The sequence below is a fragment of the Mesoplodon bidens genome (genome assembly GCF_964165515.1).
Source record: "Mesoplodon bidens genome assembly, contig: HAP1_SCAFFOLD_291, whole genome shotgun sequence".
NCBI lineage: Eukaryota > Metazoa > Chordata > Mammalia > Artiodactyla > Ziphiidae > Mesoplodon > Mesoplodon bidens.
This window is the reverse complement of record NW_027671677.1, coordinates 375782-390259: the sequence shown is the minus strand read 5'-3', so window position 1 is coordinate 390259 and position 14478 is coordinate 375782. Positions and strand designations below refer to the sequence as shown.

The following is a 14478-nucleotide window of genomic DNA, read 5'->3' as shown; positions in this document are numbered from 1 at the left end:
GAGCTCCACACTTTGACTTAATTTCATACAAAGCTCCGACGACAGAGGCCATAACTGTTGAGAGTTGCTTTGGGGGCAAATTAAACCAGTAAAATTTTAAACTCTTCCTCCATATTAAAGGGATTGAATAAATTGGCCACTTTGGTGTACCTGTGTCCTGCGAATTGTCCAGTTGGAGATGGAGGTTTAGAAAGTGAGTTTCAGTCTTGTTTAAGTCTCTTCCCATCAGACTGGTCTCGTGATTTCCTACACACCATGTTACTTCCTGTCTACCTTTCCTTGGTGTTGTTCATGCCTGGATTGTCTCCTGTACCTGCTCAAACCTTGGTCCATTCTCATTTGTACCATGGAAGTTTGTCATGCTGGATACTGTCAGAACTAATTTTACTTAAGTTTGCGTTAAGGTGCAAAGCACATGTTTTGTATATTTTCTGTTTTTTGTGTTTGTGTATATTTTATGGTTTCGCTTCAAGAAATTTTATGGGAAGGGAAATAGCAAGATGTAAAGAGCAAAAAAGTCATCATTCTCTTTCAATTGTTAGAACATCTATCTGCAATCATAATTATGATGCACTGTGGTATGTGTTAAAATAGTAAATACATGTAACGTCCCGTAGGAGCAGCAAACTCAGTGGTGTTGGTGAGGGTGTGTCATGGAAGTAATTACAACGCAGGTGACTGTTGGTTGGGGTCCTGCAACATTAGTGTGCCTTCCCTGTGTCCAGTAGTGGTCTGGAGGGGTCAGGAAGCCTGCCTTTGAATTTGAGGGAACAGAGGGTTTGAGGTCCGCTCTCTTCTATTGCTCTAGTACACTGCACAGCAGCAGTATACTGGGTTTATAGTTGACGTTTAAATCGCTGATTGATCATTAAGATTGGGATGTATCTTTGGAAATGAAAATAGGAAGAATCGTATGCTTTTTCTTTTTTTTCCTATATCTGAAAAGGTATGTAGTACTTTGCTGAGTGGTTGGGAATCAAGTTTGCAGTATTCAGTGTATTCAGTTTTAGTATCTAAGTAGAATTAAACTGTTGCTGTAAACGGGAATAGCACTTTGTTACTGACAAGTTTTAGAATGCATCTGTTCGTCAATTACCTGTTTGGGAAGATTGTAGTTAATGATTTTGAGAATGTGGCTATAAACCTCCAACTGACTCAAGAAAAGCAAATAAGTCAAGATTGACAAATGTATAGGCTCTTCATCTTATTGTGTGTGTGGGTTTTTTTTTTCCTTTTAGTTATTTGTCAAGGTATAAAGAATTCTATCACACTTAAGACAAGTTAAGTAAGCGTCACAGGGTGTATTCTGACATGGCATGGAGCAGATCCCATGGCCTAGATCTTAAAGGTGATTTTATGTTTAAACTTTCATGAAAACATATGTGATTGAAACACATTAATATATTGATACAGAGGGCAGTTAATTTTTGTCTTTTTTTTGTGTGTGTGTGGTACTGTTGTGGCCTCTCCCATTGCGGAGCACAGGCTCTGGACGCACAGGCTCAGCGGCCATGGCTCACGGGCCTAGCCGCTCCGCGGCATGTGGGATCTTCCCGGACCGGGGCACGAACCCATGTCCCCTGCATTGGCAGGCGGACTCTCAACCACTGCGCCACCAGGGAAGCCCTAATTTTTGTCTTTTGATACATGTGAGCGCAGCTTTCATTTTGCTGAAAGAATGTGACCAGTTTTCAGTTTGGGATTCTACCATTTAGTAAAGATAGTCCACTTAATTTTAGAAATAGATTTAATATATAATACCTAATAATACTTTTATGAATGTTTTTTTACTGAAAACTTTTATTGTAATACTCTGAAGAAACTATGCCATTCTAGTCTTCAAGACTTAAATGAATCAAGTGTTTATTAGCTGTTGTAGTTTTTAAACTAATAAAAGTCAGTACATCAGCAATTTGTAAATACAGTTTTTAAAATAATGCCTTAACAACTTTACAGTGGTTATAATGACTGTATTTAGGCCTAAAGTTAGTTAATAATTTGACATGAAGGCTTTTTAATAGTTTGATGGTGCAGATCAGGGATAGGTAAACTCTGGCTGGTGGGCCAGATGCAGCCCGTCGCCTGGCTTTGTAAAGGAAGTTTTTCTGGAACATAGTCGCACCCGTTGTTTACATGGTAGTTATGGCTCCTTTCACCCTACACCAGTGGGGCAGAGTAGTTGCAACAGTAACTGTACAGCCCACAAATCTGGAAATGTTTAAATTTAGATTTTAAAAATTGAAAAATTCTTTGAGCCTATACAGGGCAAGTGCATTGACCCCTGAGGTAGAAAACAGTCAGGAACTTGGGTGCGGAAGCCAAATGGCCTAGGTTCAAATCCCCTTTCTCCCATTTCATAGCTAGTGACCATGGGCAAATCACTTAACCTCTATGCCTCCTTATGAGGTTTAAATGCACTTATTTGTATAAATAGTGCCTGGCACATACTAAGCGCTGTGTAAGTGATTGCTGTTGTTTCTGCTTGGAGTTTTAATAAGTTATTGTTAATAGAAAAATGACACTAATGATTTTCCTTTTAGAGTAACAAAGGCACTTTGAGTCTTTTACTTTTTCAGGAATGTAATAAGACTTTTTTCATTGACAGTCAGTGTTCCCTGTTACCAAAATTTACTTTATGAATATAAAGAATTGGATGTCTTCAGGACAGTACTTTTGCTTAAATGTCAAACCATTATTTTCCCAAGGCACATCAAACTGGCTCTGCATAGCCCAGGCCTCTAAAGCTTGTGTGCACACCCTAGGTAGCATGTGAGATACATTTTGTAAATATAGTTTTTTAAATAATGCTTGAGACTTCCCTGGCGGTCCAGCAGTTAACACTATGTGCTCCCAATGTAGGGGGCTTGGGTTCGATCCCTGCTCAAGGAACTAGATCCCAAGTGCCTGCCATAACTAAGAGCCCACATGCCACAACTAAAAGATCCGGCATGCTGCAATTAAAGACCGGCACAGCCAAACAAACAAACAAACAAACAAATAAATAAATAAATCTTTATAAAAAATAAGTAAAATAAAATAATGCCTTAGGAGTTAGGAAAAGAAAATATTAGAACATTTTTACCTTTGTATTATTTTTAAAAACCTGTGTAGTTTATCATGTACATAAATTATAGGTATGGAACTTTGTGTATATAATTTGTTAATAAATAAGATGCATATTAAAAAGTTTTCTTATGGTTTGCCCAGTCAGGTGTTTGGAGGCCATTGGAGGACAGGATGATGAAATATAGGGCCTCAGCAAAGACAGAATTTAGAACCAATTCCCTGACTTAGAAGATAAGGAAAATAATTCATAGACTGTAATTGAGTTGTCCAACTTTGCATAAGTGTTCAGAAACAGGAAATGCAGTGGCTAGAATCTAATCACTGACCAAGCAGAATCTGGGTCACTGGACTCGTAAACCAGAAGTGACTGTTGAATTTCTCAGGTTGATGCTCCTGGCATATATGCTTGATCTGTGTGTGTGTGTAAATCTCTGACAGAATAAGCCATACTCAGGCACACCCTGTTTCCTTATTCAAGCATCTTAATTGCATCCCATTAAATCTTTGAAGTATCCGACTACCAGAAGGCATGAAGAAACCTGGGCTGAGAGTCTTCATTCCAGGAGACGTGATCTTGACTGCATGGCTGGTTTGAGGCGCATCACTCTGAACTGCAACACGCTCATTGGTGACCTGGGTGCAAGTGCTTTGGCAGAATCTCTTAGTGAGGATTTATGGCTTAGAGGGAAATTCTAAAATTGAAAATATTGAATTTTTAATATGAAATATGCTTAGCTTTTGGCATGATACTATTGTGATAGGATTTTTTAAAGCCTCATTTTACTGATAGCTTTTATTTTGCTTTTCAACTTTCTCTCAGAGTTGCATATATCCTTTACAGAAAATACAGAGTAACAAGAGAACAATTACCTATAATTTTAATACCCAGATATAATCACTGTTCATTTTGGTGTATATACTTTCAGTCTTTTTTCTTCTACAAATATATATGTACACTTAGGGATTACAAAAATAGAAATGCAGTATACTTGCTATTTCATATGCCTGCTTTTTTCACTTAATGATGTATCATGTAGTATTGCGTCGTATTGATGTCCCATAGTTTAATCAATTCTTTGCAATTCTATTTAGACAGTTTGCTTTTCCCTGTCAAAAACAATGTGAATACGTTGTATATACATCTCTGTGTGCATCGGGATTACTTCTGTAGAATAAGGTACTACAAGTGGAATGACTAAGTGTGACCTATTTTTAAGACATTTGATACACATGGCCAAATTACCACCCAGAAAGGCTATGCCAATTTATAGTGCACCCCAACAGTAGATGGGAAGCCTGCCTCTCACAAACACTGGCCTGTAGCACTTGTAAAAAAATGTAAAACTACAAAAATGAGTACCTCTCCATTTTCTATGCAAGTGGGATTACTCCAAATTTTATAACTTTTTTCAATTAATTCAGTATGAGCATTTTAGCAAGTCAGTAAATTTGCATCTCCTACATCATTTTTTGTGATTGTTCAGTATTCCATTATATGAATATGCCACAGTGCACATAGCTTATCCATTCTTGTATATAAGCTTTGTCCAGTTTTTCAGTTACAAATAGTACTCTGATATATATCCTTACCTATATCTCTGACTATTTCTTCTGGTTAAATTCTTAGAAAGAGAGTTGTTGGATCCAAAGTGTATAGACATTATTTAAAGGCTTTTCTTACAGAATCTTGGCTTCATCTGATAGGAGAATAACCACATTTTGTTTTATTTTGTATTCATTTGATTGACTGGTGAGGTTTACTGGCTGTTTGTATTACTTTGGCTATTTGGTTAATTATACCCTGTGTCCATTCTTCTGTAGTGAGAGTTTGTAAGGGTTGTATCATATCCTGTCAGATCCGTATGTCTGACTTGCTATTTCTGTGTGTCATGGGGGTGTTGAAAGACTCCAGTTATTTTAATGTGATGGTCCACACAACACTTAAACAAAAGACTCATGATAGTTTCCTTTCATGTAATAGTTTTTAATCCCTGTGCTTTAGTGATGATCCCTTTGGTTTAAATGAGTAGGTTGTTCAGCCCCAGAACTACTAGAATTCATGATCAGTTTTTCTGGGTTTTGTCTGACCTTTTACTGCGAGGGTTCTTGACCATCGTACTTTCATGATAGGTTTTTAGTATGTATTCTCTATTCACACATTGTTGAAAGTTTTTATTATTTGTATCCTCTTAGACTTGTCTTTTTTTCCTCTAAAACTAACAGTTATTACATTTCTTCTATTTTGTTTTCCCCTTTGAACTAGTTTCAAGTGTGATTTGGAGCTGAAGATCATGATCAAAAGAATGCAGTGCATTTCTGAGCTCCACCAGGTTTTGCTTGTGAGGTTTACATGCCCCTGCCGCCCTTGCTAATTATGAACTGAGATTCATTTTGTGATGCTTTTTGCTCATAGGTTATATACAGTTATTCTTCAGTTCTGTAATTGTAAAATATGTTGTCTGATTTATTGGTACTAAAGCCAGGGTTATCATTGCACATCCAAGAAGAGGTTTTTAAATTGGATTATGCATTATGTGTGTGCGTATATGTCTCTGTTTTTTTCCATACCCAAAATTACAAACCTGCCATGACTTGTCTTGTGCAGGACTCTTCCACACGTGAGAAAATGAGAGTTGTCTATATGTTAAATCTGTAGAGTTAGCAAGTGACCTTTTGTCTTTCATCGAAAGCACTTGACCTGCAGCAGTGCGGCCTCACCAGTGAAGGAGCAAAGGCTTTACTAAAGGCCCTTGAAACCAACAGAACTCTGCTCGTTCTGGATATAATAAAAAGTCTGCTGGTTGGTATGTGGTCACTTTTTTAAAATTGATAAACACATAGCAAAACAAAAAGAATTTGTTCAGGTATTGACAGTTTTTTAAAACTTAATGTGTTTAACTTTCCTCATCATATCCAGTTGGCCCTTGAACAACGTGGGGTTAGGGGTGTCGACCCCTACGCAGTTGAAGATCTGGGTATAAGTTTATAGTCAGTGGTTCCACATCTGTGGATTCAACCAGCCTTGGATCATGTAGGACGATAGTACCTATGTACTGAAAACTATGCGTGTGTCAGTGGACCCGCGAGGTTCAAACCCATGTTGTTCAAGCTTCAACTGTACTTTTCTAGTGTTGCACTTCCCTTATGTTTTTAGCAGCTACTGTACTAATTAAAGTGAATTATACTTGTCAATTTTTCTTATCTCTACTCTGAATAGAGGTGAACCTAGATACTAAGCCTGCTTCCACCAAGAGCATTCTTTCTTTCCTGTGCAGCCTCTGAATTCTTGCCAGGAGTACTTTATTCATTTGTCAGATTCACAAGTAAGTTTGTAATCATCTTCTGTGTGCCAGAGATGGGTTTAGGGACCACGGATAAAGCAGTGAACCAGACAGACAAAAGTCTTGCCCTCATGGAGCTTACATTCTAGTGAAGGAGATCAGATAGAAATGAGTAAACAGATAAGTCATATAATTTTAGAGGGTAGGAAGTGCAAAACTATCTTAATGTAAGGAGAGTGAGGGAGAGCAGGTAGGACTCCATTGGATAGGTTTGTTAGGGGACAGCTTCACTGGAGAAGTGGCATTTGAACGGAGACCTGAATGAAGAGAGGAGCAAGCCATGGAAGATGTGGAGTAAGCACATTCCAGGACAAGGAGGCAATGAGTATGTAGGCATGTAGGTGGGTGGAGTATTTAAGGAAAAGCAAGGAGGCCAATCTGGGCAGAGTACTGAGTGAAGAAGAATGTGGTAGGACATGAGGTCAAGGAGCTAGCCAGGGGTCTGCTCTTGTAAAGTCTTGAAGGCCAGAGTAAAGATGTGGATTATTCTAAATGAGTAGAGGGGTTTGAACTGGAAAAAGGCATGATCCAAATCGTATCTGAATAAGGTGACCTGGTATAGAGAAGGGACTTGGGAGGATAAAGAAGAGGTACAGGGGTCTTCCCTGGTGGCGCACTGATTGAGAATCCACCTGCCAATGCAGCGGACGCGGGTTCGTGCCCCGGTCCGGGAAGATCCCACATGCCGCGGAGCGACTGGGCCCGTGAGCCATGGCCGCTGAGCCTGCACGTCTGGAGCCTGTGCTCTGCAACTGGAGAGGCCACAACTGTGAGAGGCCCGTGTACCGCAAAATAAATAAATAAATAAATAAAGAGGAATAGGGAGACCAGTTAGGAGACTATCACAGTGCTCCAAATAAGAGATGTTTATGGCCTAGGTTAGGTTGGAAGTTTGCAGCAAGTGAAAAGTGGTTGAATTCAGGTTGTGTTTTGAGGGTGTAGCTCTCAAGACCTGCAGATAGATGTGAGGTATGAAGGAAATAGTAACAAGGAGACAAGTCGTTGATGATTATGTGTGCAACTGGGTAGTATCACTTAGAAGAAGGGGGCTGATGGGAGGAGCAGCTTTTGAGGGAATATCAGGACTTGGTTTGTTATCTTGGATGCCCTGGTTTGATATCTTAGATGCTCTTTAGGTATCTAAGCGTCTGGACGGTGCTCAGACTGTACTTTGTATCCAAAGGTATCCAAAGCCACTTCAGATGCAAAATGTTTCAAGTTGACCTTTGCTGCTGCCAAAATAGTAGCCACTGTGGGCAGTCTGCAAGATGGCATCTTAGGTTTCTGAGGAAGAAATTAGAATACACAAAGGGGGAAATAAGTGTATAATTATATAATGTAGATTTCATATTTAAATGTATGGGAAAAGCAATAATTAGTTGGCTTTTGGTTTTAAATGGAAATAGCCACTCATTGGAAAATAATTACTCTAATTTCAATTCATTTTACTTTAGATCATTCTGTGATGAAAACAGTTACCAAACAAGTTCTCCAGATGGAAGGAGTGCCAAGTCAGAGGTATATAACATGTTTCAGTTCTCTCGGAAGAATTCCTCTTTAATGGCTTGGTTTTCTTTCTTTCTTAAAAGAAAATTATCAAGGTACTTTCTGCCATCTTAAAACTAAGATTTGAGTCAAATCAAATGGCTTTTCTGTTTTTGAAAATGTTGTGTGATGCTTTAATTTAGGTTCCCAGATATGCAGATTGAAAACCTTTTAACTTCTTATTTTCTGTAACATATTATCGTTAGTCACAATAGTCTTTTTTTTTTGGAGATAAGAATGAATAGCAGGAGCAGCATTTGTGAAACCAAATCTAATATGAAACTGACTCTTTCTTGTGAGTAAATTTGAATTTTGAAACAGCAAAACAATAAGGTTTAATAAAAAGCAAAATAAATTGTTTATGTTTATGATCTGCCAATTTCCCACAAAGAGTTTTGTGGTGACTTTAGTTATATACCAGATACATTAAAATCACCAGTGGACAACACATCTTTTATTCAGGTGCCCTCTGAAAGTTTTAAAACTTTGTTGACTTCATATCACTGAACGGTCCACTTTAAAATGGTTAAAATTATAAATTTTCTGTTTTGTGTCGTTTACCACAATTTTTAAAAAATGTGTTGTTTGAAGATTTTGGGGGTTTATAAAGGTATTGTATTAGCATAAAAAAGAAAAATTTAAGAGACCACCTCTAATCCCATTATCCTATCAAGCAATATTTACATTTTAATTTTCTCTTCCTGCTGTCTATAAACATAGTTCCACATAGCTTCATTATAATTTGCCATTCTTATCTTTTCATACTAAATTTCAATTCTGTAATTCATAGTTATACTTTTTAACATTGCATTCACAAGGTTTCATTGAGTTGGTCAAGTTTTTAAATTGGTGAAAAATTGGAAATAACCTAAAATAAACTATTGTAAACATCTTCATAAATACAGCTTTTTTTTTTCTACTTAAAGTTGTATGTTTTTGATTCTCTATTCATCAACTTGCTTGGACAACAGTGTATTAAATAAGTTGTTGAGTGTTTATGAAGTCAAAAAAAAGCTTATGATCGTCTGCCAATTGTTATTTCAAGAGAGTGATATTTTAATAATCAAATAGTACATTCAAAGAAGTTAAGATTTGTGATATCACACTAATTAGATATTATTATTAAAAATTTATATCATATGTAAAGCATTCTTAAAATAGCTACCTTGACTTTTGCTATGATATTAGAAATGGAAATCTATATAAATAAAACATGTATATGTAAAACATATTAGGAATTCTGTAAAACTAGTACAGAATAATAGGGCATCATGGAATGAGAACAGTTAAACATATTTTTTTAGTTAGCATGATTAAACAAAGTGGAAATGTAACTGAAGTATACAAACTCATTGAGCTCTTTTAAGAGTAATTTTATTTCTTGGGCTTTTTTTTGTGTTTGCCTCAGTTATTTGGAGACATAGAAGTAAGCCAAATCAGTATCTGGGTATATACCTAGATCCAGGTGAGTATAGGGGTGAAATAATGGTGTGAATTGTGTCACATTTATATTGTACTTATGTATGCCTAATAAAAGATGGGAACTTTTATTAGAAATTTTTTAATCTCCTAACAAGAAAAGTGTAATTAAAAAAATTTTAATACAAATGTATTTGCATTAGTTTCTGAAAGTAAAGGAAGGGTATACACATACATACCATATGCATACAAACATTTTTTTTGATGGCAATTAAGTTAAAACACAATAAAATAGCACAAAATGAACTGAGCTCCTATATATTTTTAAGAGGCATGTAAATCACACAGGATCGTGTGTTGATTATCAATAAGCTACACTCTATGAAATATTTGTCCTATATTACCGCATACACTCCATTTTACCCTGCATCCTAATGCTGCTAAAATATAGTAGAAAGCAGCAGCATAGCACAGGGAGATCAGCTTGGTGCTTTGCGATGACCTAGAGGGGTGGGATAGGGAGGGTGGGAGGGAGGCTCAAGAGGGTGGGATATGGGGACATGTGTATGCATATGGCTGATTCGCTTTGTTGTGTAACAGAAACTAACACAGAATTGTGAAGCAATTATACTCCAATCAAGATCTATTAAAATAAATAAATAAAATAACATAAAATACAGTAGCTTTGAAGGATAAATATAACCATTTTAACCTATGATGTTTGTTTTCAGTAAATTCAAATTAAATATTTAAATGTGAATTTTAATATATGGCTTGTTCTAAGTAAAATATTAACACGTAGGTCTAGTTTTTGCAACCAAATGCCTCTTTACTACTGAAATATAGGGTAAGTCTCCACATTTCACTCTTTCATCCAGTGGGTTTCATTTGTTTTTTTGTGTGTTTTCTATATGAAATCAAAGGAGCAGTGAAGGTTGACAGGCTTATAGGAGGGTAAAATTGACTCACCTACCCCCCAGCAACTTGCAGCCTTATAACTTGTATTGTTTTTACATAGAAAAATTCATCTTAAATTTAACTTTTGGTCTACTTCTGAAGATTCTGTTTGGCAGAAGTCATGGGTGTATCTGTGTTTCTGTGTCCTTGAGATTCAGAAATGCCAAAGGTGTTCTACGATTCAGGAAACTTGAGTGTTTCTACATGATACATAAAATGTATCATACTTTGGGATTTTTTTAAAACTTTTATTTTTGCATTTCTGCACATCTCAATACTTTTGTTTTAGTTAAAATAACTTGTTACTGTAGAGAACTTATATTTTTTTAAAATGCTGGCTTATGTAAAACCTTTGTACAAAACCGATCCTCTTTTTAATGGGCTTGGCATCATTGTCAAGTGCCTTTTTGATTCCTTTCGACGTGTGCACGTGTGACAGTTGCTCTGTAGACCTTTGGTGCATCTTGATTCCTTGTTTTCATGCTTTGTCAAACGTAGTCTTGGCCACAAAGAAGCCTGTAAGTAATGGAAGGAAACACTCTGCTGGTCAAGAATGTTACCCTCCTGAAGCGCTACCACCTGGAGTGTCTGGTTTCCGGCCATTGTGTCCTGCAGAAAGTGCAAAAAGCAACAGGTAACCTGTTTGCATTCCCTGTCTTTTTCAGTCATTTAGAGTTCTTTATTTTGGAACTTGTATTATGTGGGTGGTCTCTGGTGCTTTGTGTAGGGAAAAAAGGTAACTCACACATGGCTTCTGCCTAATGAGCCTTCTAAGGAAGAAAAATTAAAAGTAATTGGGAGTTTCAAGTTGTTTCTCAAGTGTCACAACAGAGGTAACTCCGTGGGAGTCTTGAGGAGACTAAAATGATCACCAATTGTGCATGTGAGAAAAGTTTCATTAAAGGCAGATGTAGTTGAGCGAAGCCCTACAGCACAGAAGTAGGAATTTGGATACGTACGAATGGGAAAAAAGACATTTTAGGCATGGGAAATAGTTTAATGCAGAATGGATGAAAAATATGCATTAGACCTCTTCTAAATCAACTGGCTTATTAACTCAGTAAATCAGATTTAGTGAGTCAAACTAGCATTACCTGATTTCTTATCCAGGGGATAGCTGTTCATAGTAATATTTGTCACAGAACAGTAAATAAAATGGTTGAATTATAGCTTTAGGCTTGCTAAGTGAAATAGATGGCTCTAGATGATCTTCAGGTGACTTACTTGGTAGTAATCAGGAAATTGGGGATTAACAATTGCTTAAGAAAACAAAGAGAATTGATTTTAAATAGTACTTGAAGTAGTTACTGTGTAAAATATCTGTTCAGTTGCTCATGTTAAATGGATGTTTCTAATCCCCACTGGACAACCGACTACTTTTTTGCAAATGGTAATGTGAATTGCTGTTGCATAAACTATAGTGTTGAATCCCCAGTGTTTGCACTTGAGTTTCACAGCTCTGTGGTTTCCTGTCTTCTTCCTGAGACACTTAATTGCAGGTCCATTCTCGTCACACAGGGTGGTAAATTAGAGAACGATTAATATCACCATTTAAAGAAGAGAGGCTGAAATCTCAACCGTCCTGAACATAGGAGCTGAAGGGGCCTCTCAGCAGTTCAGAGAGTGATTACCAAGCCAGTAGGCTGAATTCTGTTGTGTTTTCTCCGTAGCAGAGCCCTCCAGGTCCTTGTTTTGAGCTTATTTATTTTTATACACAATTCTGTATGGATACTGTTCATACTACTAAATAGTTGTATTAACTGGGTTTAACTGGTGATGTATTTACATGAAGATCTAACTTCGTTTTGTTGCTATCTTTTTAGGGGCTTTCCATTCATCAAAGCTCGTGATGTATGTAATCAGTTGGTGGTGTGTAGCTATCATATTTATGATATATAGGGCTTGAATTGGGAAAGGTGGATGGTCATTCTTCTTGCTTTTTAAACTGACAGAGCCTTCCAAGAAGCATTTCCCTCTCTGAAATAAATCCATGTAAAACATGTTTGGTCGCTCTCCCAATGCAACTGTGTAGTTGTGTGGATTTGGCACATAACGGGCAGCCTTGTGGTGATGTCTGTAAACAAGGAATCCTGTTTTCCAGTCCGCAAATCAGCTGTTACCCAGTGAAACGAACTTGACTGCCATTTCTGACCCCTCACATGGAGCTGTCATACTCAAGAATATTCACATGTTTTCAAGAAACGTTGTTTGCGGGCTATATGTACAAATTCCTGATCTGAAAGCCAATATACAGCAACATCTCCTAAACCTCTGCTCTCTCACCAAGGCCACACACATTCCCTCGCTTATGGCCTCGTGGCAAGCGAATACTGTCAGTATCAGATTCTCCTTCCCAGTGGTCTTGGGAGACTGCATAGTGGCTCTGTGAAAGGGACCACTGCTGAGGTTGAGAGAAGAGCATCTTGGGTGTCAGTCCTGGCCTTGCATTCCCAGAGAGAGGGGTGTGCACCACGTTCTCTTGTTAGGGTTTTCCTATGCTGCAGGGTTTGCTGCTTGTTGTCAAAATGATGTCCTAGTGACTTGTCTTCTTCGTGGTTATATAATCCCAGCACAGTTCTTTATGATCTGTAAACTTTTATGGGGTTGTGGCCAGGTCAGTTTTTAAATGTTTGGAAATGTCCTATTGAACAACATTGCAGTGGCAGTGAAGCTTGCTGGGAGAATTGTTGCCCTAGTTTTGGCTTAAGGGTGGTGAGAAGATGAAATTTTTGATGGGTCAGTTTTAGTTGTGTATGTGTATGTGATTTATTTTTTTTAATTCTAATGTCTATTATTCACAGCTTAGATATGTTGACTTCCTGATTATTCATCAGTCCCTTTACTGATGTATTTTCCTCTGAAAAACTACATTTTCTTCCAGACTGTTTTTGTCTGATGGTGAAGAATAAATTTTTCATTTGCAGTATAAAATTGATTTGAGAAAAAATGTTTACCTTGGATCTTCACTTGGCTTCTGTGAAAGAAACTTAATAAAATAATATGGGCAATTCCCATTACTAATCCTAACCACGTACAACAGAGGTCTGTACAGTAACATAGCAAAAATAAGTTCCTGTACTTTTACTTAGTCATTGCCTGTTTTACACTAAAGAGCAGTGAGAGACATTTATAAAGAATGATACCTCAGATCACTTTTGTTAAATGTCCTCTAATATTTGGATATTTGGTATCTGGCTTGTGTTGTCTTTTATGCAATCTTGTCTTCTTTCTTTGCACTTTAGTTTAACAACTCTATGGTTTCCTATCTTCCTGTGACACTCAGGTCCATCAGAATTTCCTGTGACTGTGACAGTAGGGAGTCCTTCCAACTCAGAAATCTAAGAGGTCGACGACTCCTCAGAACGTGTTCAGGAGGAGCCAGAGAAAATCCATTTGAAACAAGAAGCATTGCAGGTACAAAGTTATCACTTTAAAGCTATAGAGAAGATTATTTTTCAAACGGAAGGCTGATTGCAACACAGCACAGCTTGTGTGAGGGTTCTGTTTTCTCATGCCATCTGCATTGTATCCCCTTGAATGATTCCTTAAGCTTAGACCAAGGTGAATGGTGGACATTTGAACTCTAAGAAATTAAAATCAAAACATGTTGTTAGTAATATATTTTCCTTTCCTTAGAACCTTAGTATATTAGATTTAGGGAGAAGCTTAGTGATCATAAGATAAGGAAATTGAGTTCTGAATGAATACAGTCAGCTGATTCAGTGCTCTTGTTTTACAGATGAGAAAATGGACAGTTCTAGTTGAACTCTCTTTTTATAAGAGGAAAATATGGCCTCATTTTAAATAAAAGTAAAGTTGAAAAAAGTTTTGATGTTGATAGTCTCCTTTCCTAAAATCAAAAATATCAAGAAGCTACATTCTATTACCAAATCATCCTGACCTCTAATGTCATTCCTTACTTTTGTTTGTATGGACAGAAAAGAAAAATTGATTTTTATAAGAAATTTTTACACCTCAAAATTAATATATTTATTTTATTTCAACTTTAATGCAGAGCTGAACATTTCTAGTAAATAAAGGAACACCATTTGTGGGGGACCTTGTTTTTGTGCTACAAAGTCCATGTTTAATTTTTTAAAATTATTTAGTATGATTTTCTCTTCATATGAAACATGACACTTGACAGGTT

The 14478-nt window shown here is 37.0% G+C and overlaps 1 pseudogene across 1 annotated transcript in view; it reads left to right on the top strand.

Moving 5' to 3' along the window:
• Positions 1-120: 120 nt before the first annotated feature.
• The window catches only part of LOC308611204 (centrosomal protein of 78 kDa-like), a 178156-nt pseudogene continuing 163798 nt past the window's right edge, over positions 121-14478 (top strand). Inside the window, exons 1-2 of the transcript in view lie at positions 121-193; positions 1239-1280. The product of the transcript in view is annotated as a centrosomal protein of 78 kDa-like (transcript). The remainder of the gene's footprint in view (positions 194-1238; positions 1281-14478) is intronic.